This window comes from Macaca nemestrina, chromosome 1 (assembly GCF_043159975.1).
Source record: "Macaca nemestrina isolate mMacNem1 chromosome 1, mMacNem.hap1, whole genome shotgun sequence".
In the NCBI taxonomy this organism is placed as follows: domain Eukaryota; kingdom Metazoa; phylum Chordata; class Mammalia; order Primates; family Cercopithecidae; genus Macaca; species Macaca nemestrina.
The window spans coordinates 157,817,288-157,833,216 of NC_092125.1; positions in this window are offsets into that span (position 1 = coordinate 157,817,288).

Below are 15,929 nucleotides of genomic sequence, written 5' to 3' on the forward strand. Positions count from 1 at the left end.
TGTTCCTGTTGGACGTGGTGGCTCACGCCTGTAATCCCAGCACTTTGGGAAGCCGGACAGCAGGATTGCTTGAGCCTAGAAGTGTAACCACCCAATATTGGGGTTCACTCTGCCTGCTGCTGACGGGGATCCCATTTATCAAGACAGGGGAATTGCAATGGAGAAAGAGTAATTCATGCAGAGCCGGCTGTGCAGGAGACTGGAGTTTTATTCTTACTCAGTCTCCCCTACTAGTCATCAGAGTTTTTAAAGATAATTTGGCGAGTAGGGGCTTGGGAAGTAGGGAGTGCTGATGGGTCAGGTTAAAGATGGACTCATAGTGGGTAGAAGTGAGTTTTTCTTGCTGTTTTCTGTTCCTGGGTAGGATGGCAGAACTGATTGGGCCAAATTACCAATCTGAGTGGTTTCAGCTGATCCATGGAAAGCAGGGTCTGCAAAATATGTCAAGCACTTATCTTAGATTTTACAATAGTGATGTTATCCCCAGGAGCAATCTGGGGAGATTCAGACACTTGGAGCCAGAGGCTGCATGACCTCTAAACTGTAATTTCTAATCTTGTAGCTAATCTGTTAGTCCTGCAAAGGCAGACTGGTCCCCAGGCAAGCAAGCAGTTTTTTTGGGAAAGGGATATTATCAATTTTGTTTCAGAGTCAAACAATAAACTGAATTCCTTCCTAAGTTGGTTCAGCCTAGGCTCAGGAATGAACAAGGACAGCTTAAAAGTTAGAAGCAAAATGGAGTCGGTTAGGTCTGATTTCTTTCACTGCCATAGTTTCCTCAGCTATAATTTTGCAAAGGCAGTTTCAGGAGATCCAGACCAGCCTGGGCAATGTTGCAAGACCCCGGTCTCTACAATTAATAAAAATATGAGCCAGACGTGGTTGCCCAAGCCTGTGGTTTCAGCTACTGTGGAGGCTGAGGTGAGAGAATTACTTGAGCTCTGGAGTGGGGGGTGGAGGCTACAGTGAGCGGTGATCATGCCACTACACTGCAGGGTGTGAGACAGAACAAGACCCTGTCTCAAAAAAATAAAAATAAATAATTTGTTCTTGAGGCCCTTTGCACTCTGAAAATCTGAAATGGCTGTTAATTAGTAGAGTGCCTGTTTGCACATAGTAAGTGTTCAATGAATCTTTTTAAAATGAATATTAATGAAATGTTCACATTTCCTTCCTGTTTGTCTTGTCCATCTCAAGGTCCAGCCCTATACCCGCCCCCCCCCACAAACACAGACCACCCTCCCCCCACCACCACGACCACCACAAACACTTCTTCAGAGATAGTAAAAATATTGGAAGTTACTTTTTTTTTTTAAATTGCACTTTAAGTTCTAAGGGTACATGTGCACACCGTGAAGGTTTGTTACATGGGGATACATGTGCCAGGTTGGATTGCTGCACTCATTAACTCATCATTTACATTAGGTATTTCTCCTAATGCTATCCCTCCCCCTGCCCCCCACCCCATGACAGGCCCCAGTGTGTGATGTTCCCCGCCCTGTGTCCAAGTGTTCTCATTGTTCAATTCCCACCTATGAGTGAGAATATGTGGTGTTTGGTTTTCTATTCTTGTGATACGTTGCTCAGAATGATGGTTTCCAGCTTCATCCATGCCCCTGCAAAGGACATGAACTCATCCTTTTTATGGCTGCATAGTATTCCATGGTGTATATGTGCCACATTTACTTAATCCAGTCTATCATTGGTGGACATTTGGGTTGGATCCAATTCTTTGCTATTGGGAATAGTGCCACAATAAACATATGTGTGCATGTGTCTTTATAGTAGCTTGATTTATAATCTATTGGGTATATGCCCTGTAATGGGATCACTGCGTCAAATGCCATTTCTAGTTCTAGATCCTTGAGGAATTGCCACACTGTCTTCCACAGTGGTTGAACTACTTTGCACTCCCACCAACAGTGTAAAAGTGTTCCTATTTCTCCACATCCTCTCCAGCATCTGTTGTTTCCTGACTTTTTAATGATTGGCATTCTAACTGGTGTCAGATGGTATCTCATTGTGGTTTTGATGTGCATTTCTCTAATGACCAGTGATGATGAGCATTTTTTCACGTGTCGGTTGGCTGCATAAATATCTTCTTCTGAGAAGTGTCTGTACATATACTTTGCCCAATTTTTGATGGCATTTTTTTTTTCTTGTAAATTTAAGTTCTTTGTAGATTCTGGATATTAGCCCTTTGTCAGATGGGTAGATTGCAAAAATTTTCTCCTATTCCATAAGTTGCCTGTTCACTCTGATGGTAGTTTGTTTTGCTGTGCAGAAGCTCTTTAGTTTAATTAGATCCCATTTGTCTATTTTGGCTTTTGTTGCCATTGCTTTTGGTGTTTTAGTCATGAAGTCCTTGCCCATGCATATGTCCTGAATGGTATTGCCTAGGTTTTCTTCTAGTGTTTTTATGGGTTTAGGTCTAACATTTAAGTCTTTAATCCATCTTGAATTAATTTTTATATAAGGTATAAGGAAGATATCCAGTTTCAGCTTTCTACATACGGCTAACCAGTTTTCCCAACACCATTTATTAAATAGGGAATCCTTTCCCCACGTCTTGTTTTTGTCAGGTTTGTCAAAGATCAGATGGTTGTAGATGTGTGGTGTTATTTCTGAAGCCTCTGTTCTGTTCCATTGGTCTGTATCTCTGTTTTGGTACTAGTACCATACTGTTTTGGTTACTGTAGCCTTGTAGTATAGTTTGAAGTCAGGTAGCGTGATGCCTCCAGCTTTGTTATTTTGGCTTTGGATTGTCTTGGCAATGTGGGCTCTTTTTTAGTTCCATATGAACTTTACAGTATTTTTTTTTCCAATTCTGTGAAGAAAATCATTGGTAGCTTGATGGGGATGGCATTGAATCTATAAATTACCTTGGGCAGTATGGCCATTTTCACAATATTGATTCTTCCTATCCATGAGCATGGAATGTTCTTCCATTTGTTTGTGTCTTTTATTTCGTTGAGCAGTCGTTGTAGTTCTCCTTGAAGAAGTCCTTCACATCCCTTGTAAGTTGGATTCCTAGGTATTTTATTCTCCTTGTAGCAATTGTGAATGGGATTTTACTCATGATTTGGCTCTCTGTATGTCTATTATTGATATATAGGAATGCTTGTGATTTTTGCACATTGATTTTGTATCCTGAGACTTTGCTGAAGTTGCTTATCAGTTTAAGGAGATTTTGGGCTGAGATGATGGGGTTTTCTAAATATACACTCATGTCATCTGCAAACAGGGACAATTTGACTTCCTCTTTTCCTAACTGAATACTCTTTATTTCTTTCTTTTGCCTGATTGCCCTGGCCAGAACTTCCAACACCATGTTGAATAGGAGTGGTGAGAGAGGGCATCCCTGTCTTGTGCCAGTTTTCAAAGGCAATGCTTCCAGCTTTTGCCCATTTAGTATGATATTGGTTGTGGGTTGGTCATAAATAGGTCTTATTATTTTGAGATGTGTTCCATCAATACCTAGTTTATTGAGAGTTTTTAGCATGAAGGGCTGTTGAATTTTGTCAAAGGGCTTTTCTGCATCTATTGATATAATCATGTGGTTTTTGTCTTTGGTTCTGTTTATATGCTGGATTACGTTTATTGATTTGCATATGTTGAACTAGCCTTGCATCCCAGGGATGAAACCCACTTGATCATGGTGGATAAGCTTTTTGATGTGCTGCTGGATCCGGTTTGCCAGTATTTTATTGAGGATTTTTGCATCGATGTTCATCAGGTCTAAAATTCTTTTTTTTTGTTGTTGTGTCTCTGCCAGGCTTTGGTATCAGGATGATTCTGGCCTCATAAAATGAGTTAAGGAGGATTCCTTCTTTTTGTATTGATTGGAATAGTTTCAGAAGGAATGGTCCCAGCGGTCTTTGTACCTCTGGAAGATGTCTATTAGGTCTGCTTGGTGCAGAGCTGAGTTCAAGTCCTAGATATCCTTGTTAACCTTCTGTCTCATTGATCTGTCTAAATGTTGACAATGGGGTGTTAAAGTCTCCCATTTTTATAGTGTGGGAGTCTAAGTCTCTTTGTAGGTCTCTAAAGACTTGCTTTATGAATCTGGGTGTTCCTGTGTTGAGTGCATATATATTTAGGATAGTTAAATCTTCTTATTGAATTGATCCCTTTACCATTATGTAATGGCCTTCTTTGTCTCTCTTGATCTTTGTTGGTTTAAAGTCTGTTTTATCAGAGACTAGGATTGCAACCCCCCCCTCCTTTTTTTCTTTCCATTTGCTTGGTAGATCTTCCTCCAGCCCTTTATTTTCAGCCTATGTATGAGATGGATCTCCTGAATACAGCACACTGATGGGTTTTGACTGTATCCAACTTACCAGTCTGTGTCTTTTAATTGGGGCATTTAGCCCATTTACATTTAAGGTTAATATTGTTATCTGTGAATTTGATCCTGTCATTATGATGTTAGCTGGTTATTTTGCCCATTAGTTAATGCCATTTCTTCATAGCATTGATGGTCTTTACAATTTGGCATGTTTTTGCAGTGGCTGGTACTGGTTGTTCCTTTCCATGTTTAGTGCTTCCTTCAGGAGCTCTTGTAAGGCAGGACTGGTGGTGACAGAATCTCTCAGCATTTGCTTTTCTGTAAAGGATTCTATTTCTCCTTCACTTATGAAGCTTTTGGCTGGATATGAAATTCTGGGTTGAAAATTATTTCCTTTAAGAATGTTGAATATTGGCTCCACTCTCTTCTGGCTTGTAGTTTCTGCTGAGAGATCTTCTGTTAGTCTGATGGGCTTCCCTTTGTGGGTAACCCGACCTTTCCCTCTGGCTGTGCTTAACATTTTTTCCTTCATTTCAGGTGAATCTGACAATTATGTGTCTTGGCGTTTCTCTTCTTGAGGAATATATTTGTGGTGTTCTCTGTATTTTCTGAATTTGAATGTTGGCGTGCCTGCTAGGTTGGGGAAGTTCTCCTGGATAATATCCTGAAGAAAGTTTTCCAACTTGGTTCCCTTCTCCCCATCACTTTCAGGTACACCAATCAGACGTAGATTTGGTCTTTTCACATAGTCCCATATTTCTTGGAGGCTTTGTTCGTTTCTTTTTAATCTTTTTTCTCTAAACTTCTCTTCTCACTTTATTTCATTAATTTGATCTTCAATCACTGATACCCTTTCTTCCACTTGATCGAATAGGCTATTTAGGCTTGTGCATACGTCAAGTAGTTCTCATGCCATGGTTTTCAGCTCCATTAGGTCATTTAAGGTCTTCTCTACACTGTTTATTTTGGTTAGTCATTCCTCTAATCTTTTTTCAAGGTTTTTAGCTTCCTTTTGATGGGTTCAAACATCCTTCGTTAGCTCAGAGAAGTATGTTATTCCAGATCTTCTGAAGCCTGCTTCTGTCAGCTTGTCAAAGTCATTCTCTGTCCAACTTTGTTCCCTTGCTGGCAAGGAGCTGTGATCCTTTAGAGAAGAGACACTCCAGTTTTTAGAATTTTCAGCTTTTCTGCTCTGGTTTCTCCCAATCTTTGTGGTTTTTATCTACCTTTGGTCTTTGATGTTGGTGACCTACAGATGGGGTTTTGGAATGGATGTCCTTTTAGTTGATGTTGATGCTATTCCTTTCTGTTTGTTAGTTTTCCTTCTAACAGGTCCCTCAGCTGCAGAATTGTTGGAGTTTGCTGGAGGTCCACTCCAGACTCTGTTTTCTTGGGTATCACCAGCAGAGGCTGCAGAACAGCAAACATTGCAGAACAGCAAATATTGCTGCCTGATCCTTCCTGGGGAAACTTCGTCCCAGACGGGTGCCTGCCTGTGTGAGGTGTCAGTCGGCCCCCACTGGGAGGTCTCTCCCAGTTAGGCTACGCAGGGGTCAGGGACCCACTTGAGGAGGCAGTCTGTCTGTTCTCAGAGCTCAAACTCCATGCTGGGAGAACCACTGCTCTCTTCAGAGCTGTCAGACAGGGATGTTTAAGTCTGCAGATATTTCTGCTGCCTTTTGTTCAGCTATGCCCTGCCTCCAGAGATGGAGTCTACAAAGGCAACAGGTCTTGCTGAGCTGCGGTGGGCTCCACCCAGTTCGAGCTTTGCAGTCCACTTTGTTTACCTACTCAAGCGTCAGCAATGGTGGATGCCCCTCCCCCTGCTAGGCTGCTGCTTTGCAGTTTGATCTCAGGCTGCTGCACTAGCAGTGAGCAAGGCTCCGTGGGCATGGGACCTGCCGAGCCAGGTGGAGGGTATAATCTCCTGGTGTGCCATTTGCTAAGACCATTGGAAAAGCACAGTATTTGGGTGGAAGTGTCCCATTTACAGTCTGTCTCAGTTTCCCTTGGCTAGGAAATGGAAATCCCCTGACCCCTTGCACTTCCTTGGTGAGGCGATGCCCCACGCTACTTCAGCTCACCCACTGTGGGCTGCACCCACTGTCAAAGCAGTCCTAGTGAGATGAACCAGGTACCTCGGTTGGAAAGGCAGAAATCACTTATATTCTGCATCGATCACGCTGGGAGCTGCAGACCGGAGTTATTCCTATTCAGCTATCTTGGAATGGCTGGAAGTTACTTTCAAAAAAGAAAGGCCTGTGTGCCTTTTACTAGCTTTCCACAGAATTAGGATTTGCTGTGTGTATTACAGCTATTTTGGTTTGTGCATTCTCGTCTTTCGCACTGAACAAGCATTTTTGAACACTCATTAGAAAATATTGGCACCTTGTCCTCTTAAAATTGACTGCTTTAAGTAAGGATTTGGAGAAGTATTCCTGACATACTGACATGTGTTGGCTATCAATAGTTGAGAGGGAGAAACAGTATTGAATGTACTATGATGATGGATTTCTTCATTTCTTCCTGTAATTCTGTTCATTTTTCCCATTTATAGTTTTGGATACTTTATTAAATGTGTGTAAGGTTGTTTTGCTTGTTTGTTTTTACTTTTTTCTTTTTTAGAGATGGGGTCTTTCTGTGTTGGCCAGGGTGGTCTCCAACACCTGGAGTCAAGCAGTCCTCCTGCCTTGGCCTCCCAAAGTGTTGGGATTACAGGCCATTACCACACTGGCCTGCATGTAAATTTAAAATGATCTAGTTTTGTTGAGTTGAGCATTTTGTTTTGTTATTGTTCATTTGTAGGGAATTAAAAAAAAATAAAAAGGGAAAGGAAACAGGGTTTGCTCTGTCACTCAGGCTAGCAAGCAGTGGCTGGATCATAGCTCATTGTAACCTGGAACTCCTGGGCTCAAGTGATTCTCCCACGTCAGCCTCCTTAGTAGCTGGGACTACATCATGATGCACCACCATGCCTGGCCAATTTTTTTTTTTTTTAAATGGGGTCTTGCTCTGTCACACAGGCTGGATCTCCACTCGCTGCAGGCTCAACTGCCTGGGCTCAAGAGATTCTCCCACCTCAGCCTCCAAGTAGTTGTGACCACAGGAGTGCACCACGACCCCCAGCTAATTTTTTAATTATTTATAGACACAAGGTCTCGCTATGTTGCCCAGGCTTCTCTTGAACTCCTGGGTTCAAGCGATCCTCCAACTTCAGCCTCCCAAAGTGCTGGGATTACAGGCAACAGACAGCTATTGTACAAGGCATACCCTTTTATCATTAAATGATGACCATATCTAGCCCTAATAAGATGTTTTATCTTGAAAAGTCTTTGTTAAATGTTAATTTCCACAGATTTCTTTTAGTTAATAGTTACCTCTAAGAGTTTTTTTTCAACTTTTTATCTTTAACCTTTCTGTGCCCTTATGTTTTAGTGTGTCTTGTAAATGAAATATGGCTGACTTTTTTGTCCATCATCAACCAGTAACCTCAGTTCATTTACATGTAATTATTTGTTTATTGTGGGCTTGTTCCTATTATCCAAATTTTTTCTTCCTATTTGTTCCACTTTTCCTATGGTTTTGTTTTGGCCTTTCTTGCCTTTAAGAAAAAAGTATCTTAATTTTTTCTTATTCTATTTTTTCTTTTCTTCTGGTTTAGAAGTTATGAATTCTAATAATTTAGTGGCTATTTTGAAATTTACCTTGCATAATTAAAAATGTGTATAGTTAATATCCTAACACTGTCTCCCAATAGTACAAGAACCTTAGGACATTTCAAATGTTTCAACCTCCTTGGACTTGTTCTCTAGTATTTTAGTTATGTTTTTTGTTAACTTCATAAATACTATCTTATCATCATCTAATATAGGCAATTTTTGTTTGTTTGTTTTAAGACAGAGTCTTACTCTGTCGCCCAGACTGGAGTGCAGTGGCATGATCTCGGCTCACTCAGGTGCAAGTTCCACCTCCCAGGTTCATGTCATTCTCCTGTCTCAGCCTCCAGAGTAGCTGGGACTACAGGCACATTGCCACCACGCCTGGCTAATTTTTTTTTGTATTTTTAGTAGAAACGGGATTTCACCGTTTTAGCCAGGATGGTCTTGATCTCCTAACCTCTTAATCCGCCCGCCTCAGCCTCCCAAAGTGCTGGGATTACAGGCATGAGCCACTGCGCACAGCCTAATATAGGCCAATTTTTTACCCACATAGTCACAATTCATTTAACTATTTCCTTTTGCATAGCACACTGTCCTTCTGGAGTGATCTTCTCTTCCTTTAATGATTTCACTTCACTAGATTTTCTGTTGGTAGAAAACTGTCAGTTTGTTTATCTGAAAATGGCTTTATTTCACACAGATGACTCTTCAAAGAATTTTGTGGGTTAAAGATTCTATACTGGGTATGGTGGTTCACACCTGTAATCCCACCACTTTGGGAAGGAGGGCGGATCACTTGAGGTTAGGAGTTCAAGACCAGCCTGGCCAACATGGTGAAACCCTGTCTCTACTAAAAATACAAAAATTAGCCAGGCATGGTGGTGGGCGCCTGTAATCCCAGCTACCGGGGAGACTGAGGCAGGTGAATCACTTGAACCCAGGAAGTAGAGGTTGCAGTGATCTGAGCTCACACCACTGCACTCCAGCCTGGGTGACAGAGTGAGACTCTATCTCAAAACAAAAACAAAAACAAAAACAAAACTTGAGACTGGGCAATTTATAAAAGAAATAAGTTCAATTGACTCACAGTTCTGCATGCCTAGGAGGCCTCAGGAAACTTACAATCATGGCAGAAGATGAAGGGGAAGTAGGCACTTTCTTCACAAGGCAGCAGGAGAGAGAAGAGTGTTGTGCAGGAGGAAATGTCAAACACATAAAATCATCAGATATCGTGAGAACTCACTATCAGGAGAACAACATGAAGAAAACCACCCCCTTAATCCAATCAGTTCCTACCAGGTCTCTCCCTGAACACCTGGATATTATAATTCAAGATGAGATTTGGGTGGGGACAGAAAGCCAAACCATTATCACAGCCCCCTTGCCCATAAGGCAATGCTCATTTGTGTGGTCCCTGGTGCTAACCCAGACTTGGAGGAACTGCTTCTGGAGCAGAGCAGCTCGCTTGATGTGATCTACTGAAAGTCAACCCTCCACACATGGGACTGTTAAATATATATATATTTAAAACATACATAAAAAGGAAAAAGAGAAGATATCTGTTGATTTGTCAATCTAACCGTTACTTTGTGGGTAATTCTCTTTTGCTGCTTTTAAGATCTTTTCTTGGTCTTCTGTTTTGTGCAGTTTCATGAAGATGCCTCGAATTGTGGATTTACTTTTACTTCTTTTACCTAGTATTTGATGAACTTTCTGTATTTGAGAATGTATCACTCATAAAAATTTTCTAACATGATCTGATACAATAACATGATCTGTTAGACACAGGTAAGGTGGATTGGTGGCCCATGTTTAGAGGGTGGGTCCTGCTCTTGTCCTCCTACAGCCACATACCTTTACATGCAGCAAGGAGTCCCTGGAATCAAGTGGACATGCCCACCCAGAATCAGCCTCTACACCACTAGATGGTATTTCAGGTCACCCTCCCTGGATTTTTCTACCCAAATGGCCCCACAGACCACTTCCAAATTCAACTTGGGTATCTTCCTTGGGTTCTTGCCTTAAAGGGCAGATCATTTGCTGGCATGTGCACCACATGTCCCAAGGAGTTGCCAAAGCATTGATGTAACCAGGGTATGAAGGGAGCTTGGATGTCTAGGTTAGGATGTCCACATGCATAGGTACAAAACGCACTGTGATGCAAGACCCTGAAGTGGTATAAGGAAAGGAACAGGCCAAGAGAGATCTTTTCCTAATCTGTCATTTTCTAGCACATGACTCTAAGTTCAAGCTGGCTAAATTTGAACCTGGCATTCTGGGTTGTCATGAAGGTATAATTATGAAAGCTGGAGGACAGAAAGAGAGAGAGAGAGAGAGAGAGAGAGAGAGAGAGAGACAGATAGATAGATTTTTGAGACATGGTCTCACTCTGTCCCCAGGCTGAGTACAGTGGCACAATCACCACTCAATGCATCCTGGACCTTTTGGGCTCAAGTGATCCTCCCACCTCAGCCTCCTAAGTAGCTGAGAATACAGGTGCATGCCAGCATGTCCAGCTAATTTTTTACTTTTTGTAGACATGGGTTTTACTATGTTGCTCAGGCTGATCTTGAACTCCTGGATGCAAGCAGTCCTCTCTTCCTGGCCTCCCAAAGTGCTGGGATTACCGGCCTGAGTCACTGTGCCTTGCCAGAACATTTATTTATTTATTTATTTATTTATTTATTTATTTATTTATTTATTTTTGAGATGAAGTCTTGCTCTTGTCGCCCAGGCTGGAGTGCAATGGCACTATCTCGGCTCAATGCAACCTCCCTCTCCCGGATTCAAGTGATTCTCCTGCCTCAGCCTCCTAAGTAGCTGGGATTACAGGTGCCCGCCACCATGCCTGGCTAATTTTTGTATTTTTAGTAGAGACAGGGTTTCACCATGTTGGCCAAGTTGGTCTCGAACTCCTGACCTTCTGATTTGCCCACCTTGGCCTCCCAACCTGCTGGGATTACAGGCATGAGCCACCGCACCCAGCCCTTTTTTTTAAAAGACAGAGTCTTGCTCTGTTGCCTAAGCTGGAGTGCAGTGGTGTGATCACAGCTCACTGCATCCTCTACCTCACAGGCTCAAGTGATCCTCCAACCTCAGCCTCCCAAGTAGCTAGGACTACAGGTATGTGCCACCATACCTAGCTAATTTGTGTGTGTGTTTTGTAGAGACAGGAGGTCTCAGTATGTTGCTCAGGCTGTTTTAGAATTCCTGGCCTCAAGCAATCCACCCACCTTGGCCTCCCAAAGTGTTGGGATTACATATGTGAGCCACCATGACCCGCCCAGAGCATATTTTATTTAACTGTGGATTAGGTTGGGTATTAACTTTTAACTGTTAAATGTTTCTTATATGGTATGTGGGTGTGCACTTGTGATTTTGCTCCAGGCCCTGCAAATGTAAGGAGTGGGCTTTCTCTCTTTTAACATCTCCCTTTCTGGGACTTTAGTTGACATATTAGACTTCCTTTTTTTTTTTTTTTTTTTTTGAGATTCAGTCTCTCTGTTGCCCAGGCTGGAATATAGTGGTGTGATCTCAGCTCACTGCAACCTCCACCTCATGGGTTCAAGTGATTCTCCTGCCTCAGTCTCCTGAATAGCTGGGATTACAGGCGTGTGCCACTATGCCTGGCTAATTTTTTGGTATTTTCAGTAGAGACAGGGTTTCACCATGTTGGCCAGGCTGGTCTCAAACGTCTGACCTGAAGTCATCCATCTACCTCAGCCTCCCAAAGTGATGGGATTACAGGAATGAGCCACTGAACTTGGCTGACATGTTACACTTTCTTGTTGCATCCTTCTCATTTCTTAACCTCTTGTATTTTTCACCTTTTTGTCTTTCTGTGATGCATCCTGGGTAATTTATTCCAATCTATATGCTGGTATTTTCTTACTTAAAGTCCATGGGCTAGCAGCATCAAAATCACTCTGAGAGCTATTAGAAAGGCAGAGTCTGAGTCACATCCTAGACGTACCAAATCGCATTCTGCATTTTGGTAAGCTCCCCAAGGACTCCTATGCATGTTAAAACTTGAGAAATACTATTTCAGATTCCAATTGATTATTTTTCAGATCTGCCTGTTTGTTTTGATAGATTCCTATTGTTTTCCATTATGTGATTTTTCAAATTTCTTTACATCTTTCACGTTGAGTTATTTTATACAGTTTTCTCTTGTTATCTGCAGGGGTACTGGTACCAGGAACCCCTGGAGATATGAAACTCCAAGGATACTCAAGTCCTTTCTATAAAACAGCATAGTATTTGCATATAACCTATGCACATCCTCCCATTTACTTTAAATCATTTCTAGATTTCTTATAATATCTAATAAGATGCCTACATATCACTCTATTTGTGTGGATTTAAGGTAGTACTTGCATGTAGCAAATTCAAGTTTTGCTTTTTGGAACTTTGTGGAATTTTTTTTTCCCCTGAGTATTTATCATCTGAGGTTGGTTGAATCCAGAGATAATGAACTCACAGAAACACAGTACGGCCAACTGTACTGTTTATCTGATCATTCTAATATCTGGAGCCTTGAGGTCTGTGTTAGTCTGTTCTCTCATTGATATAAAGAAATATCTTAGATTGGATAATTGATAAAGAAAATAGGTTTAATTGGCTCATGGTTCGGCAAGCTATATAGGAAGCACAGCTGGAAAGGCCTCAGAAAACGTACAATCATGGCAGAAGGTGAAGGGGAAGCAGGCAAGTCTTACATGGCCAGAGTAGGAGGAAAAGGTGCAGGGTAAAGGCATCACACAATTTTAAACAACCAGATCTCATGCGAAAACTCACTCATTATCACAAGGACAGTGTTCAGAGGGATGGTGTTAAACCATTAGAAACCATTCCCATGATCCAGTCACCTCCCACCAGCCACGTCTTCAACATTGGGATTACAGTTGAACATGAGATTTGGGTGGGGACACAGATCCAAACCATATCAAGGTCCTAAATGTGTTATTTTTAATTTTCTGTTGACTTTATTTCATGCTGATTGGTTCTTTATTTATTTTGAAGATTTTTCGTTGTCAGCTCATATTAGGGCCTAATTGGAAGGTGTTTCTTTTTTCTGGAGAACATTTGCATTTGCTCTGACAAAAGCCACAGAGTGATAATCATCTAAATTTACATTATGTAAACATAAGCATTAAGTATTAAGCATGTGCTACATAGCTGGCCCTATAAGAAATGCTTCTACCCTGAAGGAGCCTAGTGGGAAAGATAGTTGGTAAATAATCTGCGTCAAATTCTCTGACAAAGGCAAGCTTAGTATGCTATGGAAAATGTGCCTGTAAATCAGATGGGAGAGAGTTGTGGTAGAGGGGAAAACAGAGGGACACAGAGATTGATAAGATATCCTGGGAAAGGCAAGGCTTGAAATAAGAATAATGTAAGCATCAGACCCAAAAAGTAACATTATTCAGATTGTTAATAACTGCTGAAGGAATGAAAAATAAACCTCACTTCCTACTGTATAAATTCATTCAACTAATATGTATTGAATGCCTAGAATATGCCAATATTATTCTAAGCTCTGGGGGTACAGTGGTAAGCAAAATAGAAATATATGTAGGAAGCATACATTCTAACAATTCAGTTTTAATTTTTATTATTATTATTTTTGAGACAGGGTCTCACTCTGTTCTCCAGGCTGGAATGCAGTGGTGGGATCAGGACTCTCTGCAGACTCATACTTCCGGGCTCAAGAGATCATCTTCAGTCTCCAGAGAACTGGGACCAAAGGTGTGCATCAACATACTGTGCATCAACAACAGCCCAGCTATTTTTTTTTTTTTTTTAAGAAGTAGGGTCTTCCTGTGTTGCCCAGGCTGGTCTTAAACTCCTGGGCCCAAGCAATCCTCCATCCTCCCGCCTCAGCCTCCCAAAGTGCTGGAATTACAAATGTGAGCCCCCGACCCTAGCCCAATTCTTGAACTACATTTGAAAATTCTATTCCTAGGTATTTATCCTATGAATATACCCCCTTTGTTGTGAAGTGACTTATGTGCAAGAATAACCACAGGAGCGGTCTTTGTAATAGTAAAAGATTTAAAAAATTCAATTGGCCGGGCACAGTGGCTCACACCTGTAATCCCAGCACTTTGGGAGACTGAGGCAGGCAGATTACCTGAGGTCAGGAGTTTGAGACCAGCCTGGCCAACATGGCGAAACCCCGTCTCCACTAAAAAAAACCAAAAATTAGCTGGGCGTGGTGGTACACGCCTATAATCCCAGCTACTTGAGAGGCTCAGACAGGAGAATCGCTTGAACCCAGAAGGTAGAGGTTGCAGTGAGCTGAGATCTGAGATCACACCACTGTACTCCAGCCTAGGTGACAGAGCAAGACTGCATTTCAAAAATCAAACAAACAAACAAACAAAGTTAATTGACCATCAAATGGTCAAATAAACTATGGTATATTCATTACACAGCTATTAAAGAGAAGGAAGAAACTCTACATACATGGAAAGGTCTTTAAAATATACCAAGTGGAAACAGACATAAAATGAAAGCAACAAACCGTACAGTATGCTATTTATGTGGGAAACAAAGGAAAAAATATATATCTGTGAATGCACAGAATTACAAAAAGCAGCTGCCTAACAGGAAAATACTCAGTGAAAAGTAATCCTTTCTTAAATTCTACCACCCAATCCTTTAAGAAAGGATTACTTTTCACTGAATATTCTATTACATTTATTCAAATAAAAATGATCCCCCTCCAAAGAAATGTAGTAGCTATGCTATAATAAAGAATTGTATTCTTTCTTTCTGATATTAAGTAATTAACACTGTATTAGTCCATTTTCACACAGCTATAAAGAAATACCTGCAACTGGGTAATATATAAAGGAAAGAGGCTTAATTTGACTCACAGTTCCACGACTGGGGAGTCCTCAGGAGACTTTCAATGATGCCGGAAGATGAAGGGGAAACAAGATCTTCTTCACATGGTGTCAGGAAAGAGGAGAGAGCGAAGGGGTAAGAGCCCCTTATAAAACTGTCAGATCTTGTGAGAACTCACTATCTTGAGACTACTATGGGGGAAATCACCCCCAGGATTACAATTCAAGATGAGATTTGGGTGGGGACACAGAGCCAAACCTTATCAAACACCATTTAGCTTTGGCCATGTACACAGAATTTCTGTGCTACTCTGATGCTTGCTCAAGGGCTCTGCTATAAACTAGAAGCCAAATTTGTGTTTTAAAGAAAGGGCAGTCTTAGAGCCTCATGGAAAGAACCAGGTGCTTTGGACTACTGATAAATTCTTCAAAAAATAGATTCATGGGTACAGGCTTCTGAGCAGATATAGCTTAGACAACTTTCAAGCCATAGCAGTGAACTGAGTCTGCATTTCTAGGACTCTCTTCTGGAAACAGACTGATTCATGAAAGCAGTCCACCAACCCAATTTCCAGCAGAATAATTACACAGGACTGAATGAACTGATGAGAGAAATTTAATCATGGTTATTTATTTATTGGAATATTGTTGATGTAGTGTTCTATTTTTATGGTATATGAGGAAGCCCTTTAAAATTCTTCATAAGCTATTGATTTCAATTTCGTGTACTCCGCTTTTGTAAACTGAAATTTTCTTTTTTTTTTTTTTTGCAACAGGGTCTTGCTCTGTCACCCAGGTTAGGGTGTAGTGGTGTGAACATGGATCATTGCAGCCTCGACTTCCTAGGTCCAAGGGATCTTCCTGACTCAGCCCCCTATGTAGCTGGGAACACAGGTGTGCATCTCCACATCTAGTTAATTTTCTAATTTTTTGTAGAGATGAGGTCTCACTATCTTACCCAGGCTAGTCTTGAACTCCTAGACTCAAGCAATCCTCCCACCTTAGCCTCCCAAAGTGCTGGGATTACAGGTATAAACCACTGTGCCCAGCCCTGACATTTTAAAATGGCATGTGATTCTAAGGCCTCAGAATTCAGGAATGTGCTGAATCTCCTTTTATTTCATAGCAATA